The sequence below is a fragment of the Gambusia affinis genome, linkage group LG14 (assembly GCF_019740435.1).
Source record: "Gambusia affinis linkage group LG14, SWU_Gaff_1.0, whole genome shotgun sequence".
Classification (NCBI taxonomy): domain Eukaryota; kingdom Metazoa; phylum Chordata; class Actinopteri; order Cyprinodontiformes; family Poeciliidae; genus Gambusia; species Gambusia affinis.
Window position 1 is genome coordinate 21,845,880 of NC_057881.1, and position 20,814 is coordinate 21,866,693.

General features: G+C 41.5%; 1 protein-coding gene across 1 annotated transcript in view; it reads right to left on the bottom strand.

The window, feature by feature from the left end:
- The window catches only part of LOC122843333, a 705,002-nt gene that overhangs the window by 277,742 nt on the left and 406,446 nt on the right, over positions 1-20,814 (bottom strand). The window lies entirely within an intron of this gene.

A 20,814-nucleotide genomic window follows, 5' to 3' on the forward strand; every position in this document is an offset into this window, starting at 1 on the left:
ATTAATCTTTAAAAAAAGAGTTTAAGTTCATTCATAATTTTTACCCTTGACCAGCTTTGTTTTCACAATGAGCCATTTTCAGTATATGTCTTATAGCACAATAAAACAGTGTGAATCAACACATCAACGAAGTATAGATCAAAAAGTAGTTTTTTTCTTAGTATCTTTATTGATATGTGTTCCATAAATAAAATTACTTGAAAATATCATTGCAAGAAAAATATTTTCTAGTGTGATTAGTCGAAATAGATTTTCATACTCATTGAAGAACATGTATTGTTGTATGTGGCCTTTATAGGATTAAAGAAGTGTGAAAAACATGTCAAACACGCTATCGATTACTGAGTTTAACTCCAGATAACAGAATATATGGAATGTGCAGCACTTTTGACTGAGGCTCTCTACTGCCCCTTAGTGGTCGTCAGTGAGCACGACAAACAAAAAGGATGCAACCGAAGGTTCTCCCCCTAAGCAGAGGCAGTTCTTTTCTTAACCTAATCATCCATTTTCCTCTCCTCTCACCGTATTGATTAAAATATGCTTACCTGTGAGCAAAGAGCTTTTTGAGAAGAATTACTAGGAGAAGCATTTCAAGGATTGATTTCTTCCACTCAGGCACCTGTAATGAACCTGCCTTCCTGTTCAATGAAGCACACCGGGTCAGAGGTTGGATCTGGCCCGTGCATACAAAGCAAGAGAAAGTCTTCCCTCCATGTTGGGCCTCTGGTATAAACAGGGCTATGCATTAAGTGCAGATGGTTGCTCCCTGAACAAACAGCAGAAAGCCTGCAGGTCATTTGTCAGTCCGCTGCCAGAGTGAAAACTATTACAATCGACCGCAGGTGTACCAGGGCGTGCATCTGCTCGAAACAAATGAAGGCAAAAATTGTCTGCAATAAACACTTACAGGAGAGCGCAGACCTACTCTAACCATCAGTGCTCAGCTTGATCTATCTCTGACCATTACTGTGTTATTAGTGTTGGGGGGGGTTGCAAGGTTGTTCTAGCTCCTCTTGTCATTGACAGAACGAATTGCCTGTGAGCTGAATTTCAATTGGCTCATAAAACGAAGACTTACTTTTCTTGGCAGGTGCAAAGGTTCCAACCCGATAGCTTGCACTCTTGCCTTCTGCCTGTATGGATCTTTGCTGTCCCCCAACATACAGGTTCACAGTCTGGGGTAAACAGGGGCAGATGGAGGGAGCTAACCACTGGGGTTCCATTTGTAGGCAGCCGCCTCCACTCCAGATCTTTATTACCATTCCTCAAGCCCCATAGATTCCAACAAAAAGGCAAGAACTCAATGTGCCTATAGAGCTCGCCCCTCATTAGAGCGGCATTTGGAGCATCAAGGGAGTATGAAACTCCCTCTGAAGTACAAATAATAAAATCTTAATGGCTTCATATGGCATTTGTGACTGCCAGTTTTCACAAACTGCAAAAGTAGAGGACTTGAAGTCAAGAAACTGGAGGAGGATGTCTTTTTTGCACTGGCAAGTGAATGAGAGGTGTACCCACTCAATGGGCAGGTCATCAGTAATTCATATGGCAAAAGAAACAAAAACCCCATGCAGAGTACCTGGAGAAGACCCACCCATGTAAGTGCAAGGAGATCATGTAAACTATATTCAAGAAGGACCTGGCAAGGATTCAAAGCAACACTGCTTACAACTGTGCTACACAAAATATGCAATATTCAGAGGATGAAGTAGAGTCTTGCTTAAGATGTAAGAACATCGAACAGTACTTTTCTTAATGTAACAGGTGCTGGGACAGACGGAATAATCGGTATTCCGTACAATGTCTTTGTCAGCAATAATGCCCGTCCACCAGTCTCTTTTCTGTCTCCACAGACAGTGAGTAGTAGTTGCCATAACATCTGGACATGTGGCAACCGAACCACCACTTTGTAATGTTGACTGAAGAATGACAGCTGCCACTGCAAGGTTGGTTCGAAGTCCTGAAGCTAACAAATCCAGCCTTCCTGTCCAAGCAAACTGCATTACATGTCAGTAAGGCATGCCTACAACCAAGAACTTTCTGGAAAAAAATGCTTTATTTCCCTGTGGTCATATGCTCTTCACTTAAATCTTCAATGTCAGCGTTGTGTGACAAGTGCAGTGCCACATAAGTTGAGGCCGTTCTCTTGTTTTTTGACCACACTAAAAGAGTAATGTCTGTTTTTCCCCCAAATATCTTACCCTTATAATAACAACACCAACAATTATATATAGCCCCTGCTCCATACCAAGCCACTCATCATTTTATGTAAATCATCTAAGACTTTACCTTCTCTCTGATAAAGAAAGAAGGTAAGATAAAACTGCTCATTGCAGTCCAGCTTCGTTTAAGTGGAAAACAGAGATACTCAAAGAAGTTGGACTTTCTGTCTATCCAAGGTGACCCTTGGATGGAGCACACAACCCTTGTAAAGAGTCCTCAAAGCTGCGGTCACAGGTTTGAGTCCCAGTCTGTCAATTTTTGCCAGATTTCTTCCCTCTCTCTCACAACCCACTTCCCTGTCAATTTGCTGTCAAACAACGGCCACTAAAGCCAAATAACAAAGCAATAATGCCAGTGAAGTCAGAATTCTGACTAGCAGCTCAGAGTTCAGCATTCAATATTGCTATAAAGACAGCTTGAAGCTCGGAAAGCTGTTTATTAGCCTCTGTAACAGTTTACATTTCATTCTTAGTGTTTTAATCTATAAAACGGAGAGAATGATATCTTTATCCAGATGTATTGCCACTTACCGTTTGTGTCAAAACAGATAGAAAACTTCCCTTTCTGTTGGCCTGCATTTCCAGCTCCAAATTCCAAGAAAACGCTAATGTAAATCTTTAAATCAATTCATTTTAATTCAACCAATAATTTCTATGCTTTTCCCTGACGGTGAATATTTTGTGTCATAGGGGATAAAACTGCTTGTTATGTCTGATTTCATCTACAGCTAGCTGATCCAGTGAACATCTTCATGTTTCTTGTGCAAACCGTGTGCAACGTCTCGCAGCGGCACTAGAGAAAAAGACTAAACTAACAAAAAATTTTGCTTTAGTTTGACATTGAGATTGAAATGTTAAAGGTCGAAATGCTATAAGACAAGCGAAGGAACGTTCGCACAAAGTATTACAGTCTTTTCAATTTGACATGAACACGTTTGGGAAGCCGACAGTCAGCCGGTCAGCAGACAGGGACTTTGCTTGGCTCTCCCGAACATATATTGGCGTAACGTAACCCAAGAGGAAACAATGACACCTTTCATGATAGTCAACTTTAAAGAGAAGGCTTTTATCTCCTGCAGTATATTTCCCTCGGTCAACGGCAGCCTGGAAATAGAGATAAAGTGGAACCAGTGGTGGGACAAATAGAAGGAAAACAGGAATTTGTAAGCTTAAATTTTCTTTTCTACACTGTGTCAGCAGAGGCTTTTCCTTCGCCGGAGAGGTTTAGGCAAGAGGGCGAGAGAAAACGAGCAGGAGAGGGTGGCTGGGCTCTGTCTGAGGGTCACGCTCAGTTTAGCATTGCTACAAGACCAGGAAAACCTTTTATTCCCCTTGAAAGCTTTCAGAACTGTCACACCTGCTTAGGACTTGACCAGCACCCCCCCTTCCCCTTGGTCACCCACACCTCTCCTGTTCTCCCAACGCCTGGCTCAGCGCCTCACAGACCTTTTCACTTCTTGTCCTTTTGGGTGACCATTATGTTGACCGTCTGTGAGAAGACTCGGTACCGCAAAAATAGGAAGGCACAAAAACTGACGGGAGTTAAACTATCACTTCACCTCATTGCTAAATTAAGGATTACACTATTTTGCTTTCGGTGCCTATTACCTACAAAAAGTGCTCACCTTTTGCAATAATTTGTTAAATGTATATATATGAGAAACATAAGAAGTGACAAATGGACAATATTGTAGATCCAATCCTCTCTACTGGGACAAAGACTCAATTACAGCCCCAATCTGTGCAGATTCTGATAAAATACAAAATAGAATATGAAAGACCCAATATAAATATTCACTTGGAAGCAACACAACAAATCCCTTGAGCCTCTGGAAAAAAAAAAATCCATCTCAAACCTTATTTATAATTGAGCAGCATTACATTTAAACTGCATATATTCCAGAGTCTTAAAAAAACCAATCAACTTCATCTTCTGAAAGGAAGAGTAATAGCATTTGACTTAAGGTGTGTGTGAAGTTTTTTTTTGTACCCTCACTGTACCGTCTATACTTTTTGATGAACAATTTGGGAACGAAAAGCTCCAATATTTAATGCATTCTTACCTGACTGAGCCAGACTGTAAAACTACGGTTCACAAGTCGGATTTGCCCTGAAATACTTTGCCGTTTTTAGAAAGCAAGACTTCGTAATAACGCAAGTGAAAGCAGAAATTCCAGTCTAAAGAAAACTAGGAACCTGTCGGTGAGTTCATCAACAGTTTCCAGTTTCAGACTAGTCTGGTTTGGTTGCCTAAAAAGTTTAGTTCACTCATCTAAACCATCTGATGAGTGAACTAAACTCTTAGCAAACACCTTAGTTTGTTTGCTAAGGTGTGGATGCGCAATGGAACGGCTCCTAAAAATCTAGGTCTCGGTTTGGCTGATGTGAGTTCTGGTGCGGTTTGAACCTATGTGAGGATGGAAACTGCTCCACAAGCAGGAAACAAACTATTAGCCATCCTGGGTAAATACAACCAAAACATACACGAGAGACTAGCACTGAAGAGAAATCCTACATCCGGTAAAATCTGACGCCACTCCATTTTTGTTTACATTTCATGAAGAAGGTAGTTGCGCTCAGTGTCTAGTTTGGAGGTATTTTGTGTCACTTCCTTCAGTGATGTTTGGTACACTGCCCCCAACAGGTGAGGAGGGGAGCAGATTTGTCCGTTTGACACGGCAGCTAAAAATGTAACACATGTTGGAATTTTAGTCTGCATTCAAACAGAGTCTATCGGACCCTGAGTCTATCATACCTTACGCACAATAAGGTGTGAAAATATCCTATCTCGGAGAGTCGCAGCACCATTTCCACTCCTTTTCTTTCCTTTCATGCACGTTCGGTTTCCAACCCTCACCATCCCCACACTTCTAAATCAACCAATCAAAGTTGTGGCTCCTCTTTTGTCTTTCTCTTCTGTCCTCTGTGACAGGTGGTCCGTCACAGTCAGAGCTCATCTCCTCTGCTGTCTCTGTGATACGGCAACATCAAGCTCAGCTAGCAGCCCGTTTCGTTCGTCCATCTCTTGTCCCTCCAGTCGCTTTCCAGCCGAACGGCGCACAGATAGCACAAATCCTCGAAATAATCTCCCAAACCAAAGCAGGATTTAGCGTTCGCCTTTTGCCTTATAATAATCCGAATCGCATTTAGACCTTCAAAGGCTCTCTGCCGATTGAGACCGTTGGCCTTTCTTTACTTTCAAAGCTTCGAGGGAGAAAAAAAAAAAAATCGACAGCCGAGAGTTTTTTTCTTTCTCCTACCCAGTCCCCTTCACCTGATGTCTACCTTTAAGGCCACTTAGCTGAATAAAGTCATAATTCATCCAAAATTCACTTTTTAATGATCGGAAATGATCTGCCTCTCTTCACAGAGGCTTTTCAAAGCCTCTGTTCTTTAAAGGTAACCTGGATGGGGGTAAAAGAGGGGAGAAGAATACCCGCCTTTGAGCTGGTTTTCAGGGTCGCCTTTGATCGAGGGCGCGCGTCCAAACACACACATACATGTTCATCTGTGTGTGTGTGTGTGTGTGTGTGTGTGTGTGTGTGTGTGTGTGTGTGTCATAAAACATGCGCTTATATGCACAATAAGTAAAAACAGCATGTTCTTCAGAGGCCAAAGATTTGAGATCAAAAGCAGACCTCGGGATTGTGCGGGTGTGTGTGTGAAAATGACTAACTTTAGCTTTTCACTCCATCAGACAGAATTTGAAAGCAGACTTTCGGGGGTGGGGGTGGGAGGAAACCCGACCTACGCCCCCCCCATCTCATCCACTCCTGCTCCATTACCTTTCCTTCAGGTAACATACATTAAATGAAGACCGTTCCCGGTAACTGGTTCCCAGGATGTGGTACCCAGTCAGTTCCTGGTAACGGGTTCCCAGTTGGTTCCCAGTACCTGGTTCACGGTCACTGGTTAATCGCGATTAATCTGAAATAATTGTCAGCGAATTCTGTAATCGATAACAACATACTAAAAGCAGTAATTAAAAATTTTAGCTCAAATTTAATTAGAATTCTGTGAAATAAAAACATCTAATACTAAGCACTTTTTTCTATCCAATTACTAATCCGTTGATCCAAACTGTATTGACAAGTCACGCAGGAAGGGCTGAGCTTTTCAGATGTTGATGTTAGAAATTTTTTTTAGCTGCAGATGCATGTCTTGCTACGGATGATCAAACGTACCCCACAGGAATTCTACTGTGTTGGATTTTGTTAAATAAAATTGTCCTGGGGTGTGGTGGTGGAACCGGTGAGGCACAACGCAGCAGATCCAGATGAGATGAAAGATGATGAGTTTAATGGTGACAAATAACCAGAACAGTCCAAAAACCTGGCAGCACTGCTGAGCGGAGGCAAAGGCTCATCACAGGTAACAACAGGAAAGACGAATGGACAAAACTGACAAACGGCAGAACAGACGCCAAAATGAGACGTAAAGAGACGTAATCAGACGCAGGACCCGACACAGACACACACTAAACACACAGGAGGTAATCAGGGAACGAGACACACCTGGGAAGAAATCAAGGGGAGACAGGACAACACGGAGACTCAGACACACAGGAAACTCGAAATAAACACACAGAAAAACACGGAACATGACAAAAATGTTATTTTTCTCACGTGAAAAAGGAACCGAATTGTTAATTTACATCTTTTAATGTATTTCATATTTGTATAAAGTAATCTTAAGTGGGCAAATGAGAAGTCTGTGCCAAATTTTTCCATCCAATTAATCGATTGTCAGAATAGTTAATTGCTAAAATAATCATTAGTTGCAGCCATATCTAGACCCAGCTAATAAATAAGAGGCAGAAATCTGAATGCATATCTGTCTCTGCATTCGATGAGTACTTCTTAAAGTTAAATAATATTGGACATCTTTCCACAAAGCTGTAAAGTCGTATCGAACTTTGAAAACCAAGTATCGTCTTTCTGTATCGTCACCTGCTGCTTATTATTATTATTATTATTATTATTATTGCTGTTTGTGTTGCTTATTACCAACACAAACAACAACATCAAAACCTATCATAAAAGTCGGGGTGTTTTTCTGTCGTCTCGACCTCTCATGAACCACAAAGCTCCGCTCAGTGGGGTCAGGCTTCGACCCCCTCACCCGCTCACGTCAAGGTCACCGGCTCCTTCTTGGCTGTCGGGTCAGATTTGTCCAGTGTGACTTTTGTTGAAAGCCTCCACGCTCAAACATCCCAAACACTGCCCAAGAGAAGCCAAATTGAAAACGCGCTCAAACCCGAGCTGTGGGCGAAGCGCAGGGCGGGGGAGCCTCTCTCGACTCGAGCAACACCTGCATCCCGACAGCCGGCCTGATGAGGTGTGATGTGTGTCTGCATCGTCCATCCCATTACTCACCCACCTGAAGTGTAGCCTGCAGCACAGGGGTCAGGCTGCAGCGTCCGACCTCTGAAACCAAGCTGGACGTTCAGTAAAAAAAGAGAGAAAAGAAAAAGAAAGAAAAGAAAAGTGGTTTTTGCTACAATCGCCTCCCAGGGTTCTGATTTATTCTGGAATGAAAGCGTGATGAATTCGACTGGGCTGCTGGAAGTGACATAATGTGACCACGTCTCGTTCGGAACAGCAGCTGCATTTCCATTGGCCGTAGAAATGGGCAAATTGAAATTAAGAAAATAATTTTTCTCTAATTAGCTCAACGGAAACATGCCAAACTTGGAAAAACTCACCTTTTCCCAACAAAAAGTCTTTGCACCAGGATGAGGTGTTCATTTGGTCGTATCAAAACACTGTGCATCTCACGAGTCGTGTGATTAACAGCCGGTTGTTGCTACTCTCAAAAATGTCCAAAAAAAAAACAGATGATCAGTGATAGGAGGATGATGGTTTGATTTTGTGTTTTTCAGACAATATTCACAAAAAAAAAATTGTGCATCATTTCAATGTGTTGACTCCATAGCTCTTCTGCAAAATGGCTGACTACAATTTCCCCAGTACGCCGCATATGTATCGGGTCACAAGTACAAGCAGTTTGTCGCTGCAACGTCTGAATGAGACGCCGACGCTATGAATTCCTTTACCTTGAATGTTTCTCTGCCAGGGTTCACATTCTACATAACTTCTCTCAAGCTAATAAGTACTCAAGCATTCACATATGTCCATATTTAAAACACTCGTTGCATTCATTCGTCATTCAATTAGAGCCACTTTGTAGCAGAATCAAGGAGGAGCTGGGTCTCGAAGGCGGAGCTAGGTCCACCTAGGCGTTTCGCACAGTTGAATGGTTGCCATTGGAGACTAAAGGATTTCTTAAACATTCATGAAAGAATCAAAGCAACACTCCAAATATGTTTCTGATGAAGGAATAATAATATAACATGATGTAAAGCTCCAAAAAACACAACACCGCCCCATTAAATTCTGTAGTTTGCCAGTTTTTGGCAACTTCTGCTCTCCTCTCACCACCTTGTACGTCGCAGGTCATTTATAAGTTACCCTTTGGCAACTACACACACTTTATTACACCGATACTACTTCAGTAACCCACTGCTGCCAGGAACACGCCGCCACAAAGTCCATGAATTCAATCACCTTTTAACCTTCTTTTTCTCCCCTCCAGTTTCAACCATCAACCTTGTGAGCAAAAAAAAAAAAAGACTCAAAGTCCATTAAGGTATTCCACCCCTGCTGTTCTTCTCTCCTTGCAGTTCCGAGCACGATATGAGCTGAAGAGTTAATAAGCGTGTTAATTACCCGTGTGGAAGGCAAAACCAGCTCCCAGAGAGAACCAGGAGCTCGTTCTCCCTCCCACGCATCCCCATCATCAATGTGCCGTTTTAAAAGAGCCGCGATTCAACACCTCCACTCCCCTCCAGCCTCGTCCTCCAAGGTCAGCCGAGGTCTTTCTGTGAGCACACTACCTCCTGCTGGAAGTCACTAAAGGCTCTCCATAATGAGAATAATTAGAATATCGCAATGTCAGATAGGACGACTTGGGACGCGGAGAGTTGAATTTTCACAGGAAGTACGCTCGCTCCTCTGCTGTGTTCCTGGGGTTTTCAAATGAGGAAGTGTAAAAAAAATAAAAAATAAAAAAATAATATATATTTTTTTTTTTTGCGGGACCACATCTCGGGACACACATCTGTCAGTCACACCTCCACACGCCGTGCAATAATGCGATATCTTGGACACGTCTGGACGTGCGTGCGGCCGGCGCTCCGAACATGCCGGGGCAGAGGTGAATTTCAACAGAGAGCTCTCCGGCTGAGTCGACCGATGTCAGGAGAGAGAGAAGCGGTGGCTCGGTGCACGCGGTGTGAAGAAGAGGTCAACGCAGGCCAACTCACAGGAGCAGCCCAGAGCCAACAAACAAGTCAAGCAGTCGGCAGATTTTCTTTTTCTGCAGTACGGTCGTCTCATATAGATGCAGCCACGCTGCTGAGATCATTAAATTCTATAGGCTGTGTAACATTTAACCAATTATTTTTCCTTTACTAAATCATGTAAAGGAACCTGATCCTGTGTGTCGGATCAGGTTATCCAACACACAGGTTGGGAAGGAACTACGAATGCTAGCTACGTTAAGGAAGTGCTGGTCTCTTCTTTTGGAAAGTTTTGGTCATTGCATACTAAGTTTTATTATTTTCAATTAACAAGAATTATTTCATAGATATTCCATTGTTTCCACTTTGCTGTTTGGGTCCGTCTACTCTTAATTGTACTGACCAGACAAATGAAAGTAGTTGTTTTCACATGTCTGACCAAGCTCATGAAGCTGTTGGTGGATTTAAGTGAGCTGTACTGGTGCAGAGTTACCAAATCAATTTGTAATTCAGTACATTTATGCCTGTGTCTAAAAAAAAGAAACATTTTAAGTCAACTCAGCTGTTGTGTTTCGGATCGGTATCGACCGATACTAAGGCTCAGATATCGTTATCGAAAGTGAGAAGAGTGGATTGATGCACCGCGAGAAACCAGCCCCTTGTTCTGTGCTTTGGTTCCTACAGACGGTCTGGACTTTTGGCTATTGAGAAAAGGGATGCAAGCTGGAAGTAGTGAAGTTTTAAATTTTACCCAATCGCTAATGTTTGTCCGTGACGTAACGCGCGCCTGTTATGAAGCTTACCGGAAATCACTTGCGCTGTAAACAAGCATCCTCCACTGTAAAGAGAGGAAAACACTGAGCTGAACGAGGCGGCTGCTAATGTTAATTCAATATTTGGAAAACTGGCTAACACTCTCTACTATAAAGGAGAAAATTATTTTTAAAAATAATTTCTTTAGGATTAGAGGACAGACACGTTAAGAGCTTCGTCAGCTGCAGAAACGTCTATTCCCTAAAAGTTGTCTACAAGAGCCTTCCAGGTGGTTAGCTCTGTGGCAGCGTGGCTCTGTGTCGACACAATGTGTTCCGAGTTGACGTCTGGCTCGTAGTTTGTCCACCGGTTTATTTGATTTGGGATTGAGGCCACGCATGCTTTTCCCTCCTCTTCCCCCCTTCAGCACGCTCTCTGCCTCCCATCGATCCGGTTTTGGCCTCTGGCGAGAAAAAGGAGGAATTTAGCGCTTTCAGAGGAACATCCTGCACAAACATCGAGCGTCCAAGCAAGCCGCGTCGATCCCTCACGAAGCCACAAAGCGCCTGAGCTGCTCCAACTTTATCAAGCAAACAATGCGGACACAGAGGAATTAGTAGCAGGAAGGAGAAGCACGTGCCTGCCAGGATTTTTGGCTTTGAGTGTCTTTGCTCGGCCTTCTTTGGATCCTCCCGCTCTCATTTGCTTTCCTACGACTGAGCGGCGGTCATAAAATAAAATTTTTAAAAAAGACAGAATGTAATAGGCTTTTTATAGTAATAATGTACAGGGAGGAGGGGGTGGGGGGGATAATTATGTGATTGTCGGAAAGCACGTGATGGTAAAAGGCAAGGAGTTATGGTGGCTGCGTCTGCATGTGTGACGGCTCTTTCTGCACATCATCAGCGAACTGAGAGACAGAAATCTGGCATCTTTTACACACCAGTACACAGACTGAATAAATTCTCACACTAGACCACCCTTTCTTATCCTCGCACACACACACACACACACGCATACACACACACACGCCCCCCCCAACCCGCCCACACTCACACACACGTGTGTGTGTGTCCCCACAAAGATAGTTATCTTTGTGGGGACTTTCCATTGACTTCCATTCATTTCTACAACCTAAACCTTGCCCTTACCTTTACCCTAACCCTATCCATTACATACCTAACCCTAACCCAAACCAAAACTCAATTCACACCTTAGTCCTAAATCTGACCCCTGACCCTAAAACAGCAGTTGGTCCCCACAACGTAGTATATGTCAGGAAAATGGTCCCCACAAGGTATTAGAAACAAACGCGCACGCACACCCACACACACACGCACACACACTGCATTATAAAAGAAAGCACACAAACAGACATCAGACATGTGGAAGTTTGCTGAGAAGTGAAAGTCGCCTAAGCTCTTGATCCTGTTTGCTGCTTTGAAATTTACTGAGAAATCTTCCGTTTCAATCTTTTACACCCGGAGCTGAGCTCACGTCGAAGGACGCTGCAGGAAAGGGCGACTTATCTTTTTGTTGGCCAGAGAAGAGCCCTCTAAGGTGTCCTCATGCAGCTGATTTATTTTATGCGTACCCCGAGAGCAAGTAAATCCATAAAAAACAAAAGGAGGGGACCAGTAATCTCTGCATGTTCACAACGTATTTGAGGCTTTAAATTGTGATTAGTGAAAGTGCGACGTATGTTGGTTTTGTCTTCTTTTTTTTTTTCTCAAATGCAATTCTCGTTGAGCCTTTGATTAGGGTTCAGCTAGCATAATTGAACAGTGACACTAATTATTTTCAGAGTTGACCAGTTTGTCTGCTGGAGTTCTGCTCCTGGTTTCTGTGGTTTATGTGCCTCCAGGCTAACACAGAGCAAATTGGCAGTTGCATGTTATAAACTGATGCAAATATTTAAAATAATAATAATAATTAACAGATTGCCTCCAGTTTTCTTTCTCTCCTTTTACTCTTGAATAAAGCTCTAAATGAGCCAGATTACATTGGGGAACTGTTTGTTTTCAGTTGAATTTTAATTAGGTCTTCTGGTGTTTATTTGTCCTGTTGTCCATATATTTAATATTTCCAATATTTCTAATAATCCACCAATTAAAAAAAAATCTGCTTTAGACACTTTTGGATGTTCCTTAACATACAAACTAAACAACAGAGGACCGGACACACATCCTTGAGGTACTCCAAATTACCTATTTGTTAAGATTTTCACTCTAAGTGAGAATTTGTTTCCCCAATAACCTCAGCAGCATCCAAATGCTTGATCTGTTAGATATTTCTTGACTTTCTGTTCTTTACAGAATAACTGCAGAAGTCAAACCAGCTGATAATAAGTTGGATAAGTTAGCTAGTCTGAAGTCTTCTGCTAACCTAGGCATGCTAAGCGTAACCTATGTGATGAGGAGTACTCTTTCAGTTTGCCCACAGTTAACCGTCTGTCTTTTAAAACCCAGAAAAACATGTAGTGACCAAGAGAGTGCACTAAAAAACAAAAAAGGAAAGGTTCTCTTGCATCGCATTACAAGGATTTTGTAGCGTTGAAATGAGAAATTTCAACGGTTTCAAAGCTGTAACTGCTGGGAACCTCGGAAAACTTTAGTAGCATTGCTGTTTGGTTCCTCATACAGTAAATAACAGATCAAGATGCTTTTACTTCAAATGTCATTATAGAATAGAACTCTAAAAAAACTAAAAATCAGATGCTGAATAAAGGCTAGAAGCATAAATATTTTTGCATACCCTGTTTTACCGTTTTTCATCCTGAAATCATCCTTTCATACTTTCCGTACAGTACAACTGTCTGCAGAGTAACTGAGCTGTAATAGTAGTAGAAGGCCTTTTTTATTTCATACATGCAATGAAGACAAACATGAAGGGAGTCAAAACTTCCTCATCGAACCTGCAGAGCGTTGCGAGACGGAAAACTAACAAACCTGTTCTGGGTCATCAACTAACTCAAGGTCCAATTTTGACTCGTATTTCTAGTTGCTTTTCTCAAAAATGGTTATACTTTTCGTGTGCAGCGAAGAATGAAATGAAATGTGCTCCATTTTTGATTCGGTCCTCGTCATTCATTTGGAGGCGTCACAGGACGCGACGAAGGTGGAAGAACGGAGAAGGTGAAAAATACTTTGGTAACTCCCAAACCCAAAAAGGCAAGCACTGTTCGAGAAGGAAGAGCAACTAATGAAAGCAGAAATGATCAGTAAAACGGTACAAAAAGAACTTGTAAAGGCTTGACACCGCAAACTTCCAAAAATCTCTGGTTTCCATTTCAGAACCGAAGCCTCCGCTCAGGATCTGGGAGATCTTCCTTGAAAACAGCGAGCTTCGCCTTCCGACGTAAATGAGGACCTGGTGCAGTCGATGATAAATGAAGGGATTTGTGTTTTTTTTTTGTGTTTTTTTTTTGCATTACCAGTTCAACGAATCTGAATCATTCATCAAAACTGGGATGGGATTGGAAGGAAGAAGGGAAAAAGTGTCGGCACTTTCGAGAAATGGCTCTGCGTTTGATGGATGGCGGAGGGAATTCGGAATTTTTTTAGCTCATTTAAGCCCGGAAGAATCCAAGCAATTGAGGGGGACCTGGGGGGGGATTGTTTTCAGACTTGAAGAGGAGCTTCACAAATCTTTGAGTTTGATTAAATAGAGAAGCAGTTTGGACCGTTACACAAACCTACAAAGAAAGGCTATTTGTTTTACACATTACATATTAAAAGACGGGCTGCAAAAGATGAACTCGTATAATCAAAAGCCCTTAAGGAGAAACAAACCAAACAAAAATAGAATGTCAGATGAATTATGGCAGCATGTTCGACAGTCAGTATTTTTAGATCAGTTGAAATATTTGATGTGTGTAACGTGTCATTGTGAAGGTGCGGCGGAGGCTCGTTCTGCTCTGAGCCATCGCTCCGGTGTGATATTTGATTCCCTCTCCTCCTGTTCCGGTTCTGCTCTTCTTTTCGGAAGAAAACCGTGTCAAATATTTCACCCAACTAAAGCAGGAGCGGATCTATGAACGCTTTACGCAGGTTTAAGAGTTGCAAAGGGGAAATGTTTTTATATTTTCAGACCAGTTCGACTTTATTCTACATTTTCACAGCTTCGTTTAGGTTCTTTGTGTGTGAGAAACTCTTGATCACTTTTTTTTTTTAATAAATTGAATTCTGCTTTTGGTAACCATTTTTTCTGCTTTTGTACATCCATTTTGTCACTATGTTTCATTATTTTCTGTATTTACTTGTATTCATTGTCATGTTTTTTTTCTGGGGTTTTGTTTTGTTTTGTAGGAACTGAATGTTATACATTGAACATCCAAAACGTAAAATTTGGCACATTTGCTGTATTAAAAGAAAGTAATTCGACTGAACAATTATGAAAACAAAATTTGAGTCACGTTTAATAAATAAATTCTATAAAAGCTGATTTAGGTGCTGTAATGTTGACTTTTCATTAAAAGTCTTGAAATAAACTTGGCACTGTGAATACTTAATGTCGTACTTAACAGTTTCCACTGTAAGAAAATGACATTTGTAACCCTTATACTCAAATAAAAAGTTTTCATCTGCATCAACCACCTGTCCATGATGGGAAAAATTTGAATCAGTATTGAACTGCAGTTTGGGGGCCACACAAAAAATGGCCCCCAAGACTGAGTGTAAAATAAAAATGAATGTATTTTCCTTAAGACTCACATTTCTGTTTAAAATGTTATTTTTTTATAGACACATTGCATGCTATTGTTTACATCGGGAAATTTCTCACATGCGCTGGAGGTTAAAAAGACGACTCTTTTAGTAGCCATCCATAACCGGGCTGCCGCAGTCCAACCGTTCAGTTAACAAAATAAAAGCTGGAGATGTAAGTATTAGAACTAACTTAGTGCAGCGCGCCAAAACAAAGGGAAAGTAACGCAGGAAAACGTAGTGAACAACTCGTACTCTAGTTCTTTTTCTCCATCTGTGTCGGCTACGCTACACACAGACCCGCTGCCATAGCAACTGGCAGACAACAGTTCCACCAGTGTGTCAGGAAATGATTCAACAACAGACAGTTCCCACAGAAAGAACAGAGCACTCAATCTGTTACACAATTAGTTTTTCAGGCTTGATGTTTAATTTAAACTAATTTAGCTCATTTGAACACCTGCTGTATTGATGATCTGTCAGAGAGTCAGTGGGTGGATCATCTAATAATTTTTTTTTTAACTGAACCAAAACACACCGAATTCCACAGCACATCTAGATGTTAAGGTTGTCAAAGTCATGCTAGCATAGCTACCTCACTAGCCCGCACTATTGTTTTTTTTAACTAAAACTGTTTATGAACTATATGATACCCTTGTAGCTTGTTATCTAATTGTGGAGTTGACAATTGGTAACAAAGCACTGCGTCCCTTTTTCTTTTATATATTAAGCATAAATTTAAGATTTGGAACATTATGCTGACAACTGTACAGCTAATACCAATGGTAGTCATCGTCAGGGAGCAGTCTGTTGCTGGGGCGCAGCGCACGCGACGTCAAGTTTCAACCCCTCTATAGGTCCTATGTAAATATCTTGCTTTCTGAGACGTTTAATTTTGGAGTTTTCATTATCTGTAAGCCTAAAACAGCAACACACCCACACTGAAAAGACCAGAAAGCCCCTTTCTGCACAACATCCGTGTCTGCACAGGATGTGTTATGGTACAGTTTTGTGATCGCTGCCAAAAGACCCAATAAATAATAGACAACCAGCAGCAGATAAAGGTGGCGTTCTTCGGTCGATATCTCCAAACGGAAAGGAGTCGGAGAATGTTAAACCCAGCAGAAAGCGTAAAAGGGTTAATCCTGCTGTGGAGTGTGCGGAGAAGTTTTCTTTTTCACGGAAAAAAGGCCACGGTAAAAAAATAAATAAAAAAACCCCACAAAACGGAATGACAGCTGCTGGTTCGGTAACGTTGGGTTGGATGTCTTTCAACATGAAGGACTTTTTTCTTTCACTCCTTTCCTCCACTCCTATCCCTGCAGAGGAGCGGGACGATCGAAGCAGAAAGGAGCCTTACAGGAGCCGGCGAGGGAAGTGAAATTGCCAAACGCTCACAGTGGCACCTTAAATTATTCAACTCCAACTGCGGATGAGATTTACTGGTAAAAACATGAAGCATCTGTTCACAATGAACAAATCACAATTTGAATAGATCACCACAACAAAACTTTTTTTTTTTCAAATTCAATAAAAAATTAATGACTTTATGTGTTTTCCAGGCACACTGTGCCATTTTATAGCACAATCAAGTAACTGTGTTACCTTCAGTTCCTATAAAAATGCTGTAAATATCAAATATAACTTAAAAGAAATGAGACATAGTAATTTAGCTACTTCAAATTGGCAGTCTGTCTCTTTAAGAAGCTTCTGCTCTTTCTGAGACTTTGCCGTCATCACAACATGGCTCCTCTATTAACCTTTTAGCAACGTTTTTACCAGCGTTTCACTAAGAAGTAGCTCATACAATGAGCTCAGCAGATCCATAGCTCAACCAGGTGTTTGCTAATTGCTGCTGGCTAGTCTGAAGGAGCTGAGTGGGAGCGTTCCAGGAGAGGACTGCTCTGAGAAGCACAAGCTCGGATGCTTGGAAACAGCAGCTGTGAGGAGGCGACGCTTGGGCCCACCAAGCATTTGGCACAGCTGAATTGTTGCCATGGAAATTAAACTATTTCTCAAACATGGATGAAAGAATCAAAGCAACATTCCAGATATGTTTTTGATGAGGGAATAACGTATATAGCACGATTTAAAGCTAAAAAAGTTTATTTTTACATAATATTGCCCCTTAAAATTTCTGTGTTTTTGTGTATTTTTCAAATTCCACAAGAGTCAGGTCACTATAGCCATGTTTTCATCCAGTGGTCATGCAAATTTTAACCTGAATTTTGAAATACCGGAAAAAAAGGGGAGGGGAGATAAAATGCTAATCAGGTTTGTTGTCATCTGGAGGGAATTAACTTGGTAACTTAAGAACCAGCCCCATATTCTACGCTTCACTTTGTGCAGAAGGTCTGGACTCTGTGTTATTGAGACATGAGAGTTTTCTGGAGGCCCGGACTCTTAAAATATTAAATTTTACCCAGTCTCTAACATTTGATGCTATGAATATTACTGTAACCTTACAGCAACCTTAGCCTAATCCAGTACTATAAACCACCATCTTCCACTATGAGGAGAGAAAAATACCCAGCCGAACAGGATGACTGATAACATTAATCCAGTATTTGGAAGTGTGGCCAAATACGGACTGAACGGCTTTGTTCACTTCCTCTGCTGCCATTGCTGAAACTACAGGCAGACTACGATTCAAAAACAGCACAGAAAATCAACATTGTTCACAACTTTGCCGATTGGCTCAACACAAATTCTCTGGGAGGAATCAACTTCAATGGCAGAAAGCCCAGATTGAGCTGTGAAAGAAGATTAAAATCGCGCGTATTTGGGTAGGAACGGAACAGTCAGGCTAGCAGCACATCAACCAGGCTAAGCAAAACGTAATTTCATCAGACGTTGGCGTTGCAACAAGATACAAACTAGTGTGGTGCAACTAGGAAATCTTTGAGTGGGCGGAGCTAGAAACGCTCAATCAGGAGTGGCTAACAACCAATTAATGCCAGAGCAACTGAACGCAACATCGGCATTTTCAAAATGATTCACTAAAGACAAATAATACTTTATTTGACGCCTTGCTTTGATGATGAAAATAGAAGTACACTGATGATACCACTACTGCCACCACCTGTTTTGGAGGTGAACTGCTTGTTCCAGATGTGAGTTCTGCTGGTGAGTGATCGCCCCATGGGAACAACCAACCACACTTTTTGCAAAAGTATTCAAAGAAAATTATATTTAGTGTGTTGAAGTAATTAAAACTTAGCTTCACTGCTGAACCTGGATACAACAACAAAAAAAAATCCAGTGCTACGTCTCTGAACCTGCTTGTGTTTATTTGAGAAGAGCTCTAGACGGGAAAAAGTCAGCATGGGGAAAGAAAAAAAAAATTAAATTAAAAAAAGCAGCTCGGTGCGACTGTGACAAGACCTTTGAGGAATTCTTATCTGACTTGTGGAAGGGAAACCAGGGCCATGACAGATTCAGGGCACAGCATGACATTGTTTTCCTTTCATTTGTCCTGTGAAATAGGACATGGTATAAAAAAAAATAAAAAAGAAGAGGAAGAAAACCGAAGATTCCTCTTCATCTGCTCCTGTGTCGTTCCATAAAAAGGCCAAATAATGTGTTAGGGAGGGGGGCTTTATTTGATCAGACACCCTCCTGCAGCGTCGTGCTGCAGAAACAATCAGGAGTAACCGGGATTTTCCTCTCGGTCTGAAGGTAACCTTTCCCTTCGTCTCCTTTATCTTCATCTGTGTGGCCCCTCTCGTCTCTCTTCGTTCCTCTCACCTTCTTTCTTTTCGCCAAATAAAAGGACAGCAGGCTGAAAGGTGATGCCTGGCGACGAGATGAAATCTAATCAGACAAGACGGAGGGGCGGGGGGCGTTTAATGGCTTGCCGAGAGGAAAGAAGTAAACACTTTGGTTCTGCTTTTCTGTTGTTTTTTTTTTGTTTGTTTGTTTTTTTCCCTTGAGGAACAGGTCGGAGGCTTGACACAAAATGCCCACAATCAACACCTTTCTGGAAGCGTCTGCGCCGCACGGTAACGATTGCTGACAAATTGAGCCGCGTTCTCCTCGTGCCACTTGCGTCATCAAGTGTTTTGTGAGGCAGCTAAAATAGCTGGGCAGGTAGTGGGTGTGTGTGTGTGAGGGGGTGGGGGGCAGAGGATGCTGTGTGTTTAGTCAGCAAAAAAAAACCCAAAAAAAAAAAAAAAGGTGGCAGGTCATGAATTTTGTTTTGCAAGTGGCTGCTAAAAAAGACGAAGATGAAAAGCGCTTCTGATAGAAGAGCAATGATGGTGTTAAAGCCTGATGCTGCCGAAACACACCGCTGGATACCTGGTATGTGTGTGTGTGTTTGTTTCTAATACCTTGTGGGGACCATTTTCCTGACATATACTACGTTGAGGGGACCAAATGCTGTTTTTGGGTCAGGGGTCAGATTTAGGACCACGGTGTGAATTGAGTTTTGGTTAGTGTTAGGGTTAGGTATGTAATGGATAGGGTTAGGACAGCGCTTCTCAATTCCAGTCCTCAGGCCCCCCCTGCTCTGCATGTTTTAGATGTACCTCTATTCCAGAGCAGCTGATTCAAATGATTGCATGACCATCAAGTGCTGCAGAAGCCTGTTAATCACCTACAGATTCAATCCAGGTGTGTGGCAGAAGGAACACACCTAAAACATGCAGGGCAGGGGATGTGAGGACTGGAATTGAGAAACACTGGGTTAGGATAAGGGTTAGGGTAAGGTTTAGGCTGTAGAAATGAATGGAAGTCAATGGAAAGTCCCCGCAAAGATAGCTGGGCAAACATATGTGTGTGTGTGCGCGTGTGGAGCGGCTCTCATCACTGTCTGAACTAGTGGCAGGGGCGTGTCTAGCAAACTGTAGAAGGATGGAAAACTAAATTGGGAATTTCATCTAAATGCACTGCAGGCTTAGATTCCAATGACCAGTGAGGTCAAAACATGAACAACTATTTATTTGCCCAAACCAAACACACGGATCTGTTCAGCGTCTGAAAACTATGCAGCTATGCGGCGTACTATGTTTGGTACGGCGTCTTCTGCCACATGCTAACTTTTCTAGCTACACAATTAGCCTGTTTAGCTTAGCGTAGCTTAACCATGTATATACATACATCTCTCTTTCTAGTACTGTTATGCTAACTCTATTCAACTTTTCAAATGTAAATGAAAATTATTGAACCATTACAAATGGACCACACATTACAAACACCTATTTAATTACCCCCCTTTTCTCCATTATGAAGAGGGTTTTTTGTGTAGTAGCCTTATGACTCTCTTTCTTATCATTATTAAACATAATATGCATCAATGAGGCGAGAGAGGAATAATAGCAGCTCGCCTGTAATGTTGTGCATTTACATTTAAAAGCTTTTTAATGTGTGATGTAACATTTTGAAAATAAATAAATGTGAAACTATCAAGAACAAAAGTTGTGAACAAATCGTTTATCTTCGTACGGTATGAAATGAAGATTGGGCGTGGCCAATCAGATTTCAAGAATAACAGGCCACTGGCCACCTAGTGCAGATCTACGATGGCGCGCTAGTTCAATTGTAGATATACATAGAAAAAGAAAAAAATTCTGCCAGAAAACTCAAATTTTCAGAAATTTTCTATAAAGAAAGAGAGCTTGGTGATTTTTAACTCAAAATGCAGAAATTTTGACCGTTTTTCTTCTAAGTCTTCTGAGATTTCTTCTAGCAAACTCACAACTTTCAAAACAAATTTCCACCTTTTTTACTGGAAAATTTCTGAGATTAATCTCAAAATTTCAAATTCTTTTTTAGCAAATTTTTGAGTTTTCAAACTTGAAAATTGCCTTGTTTTTTTCTAGAAACTTTGAGATAT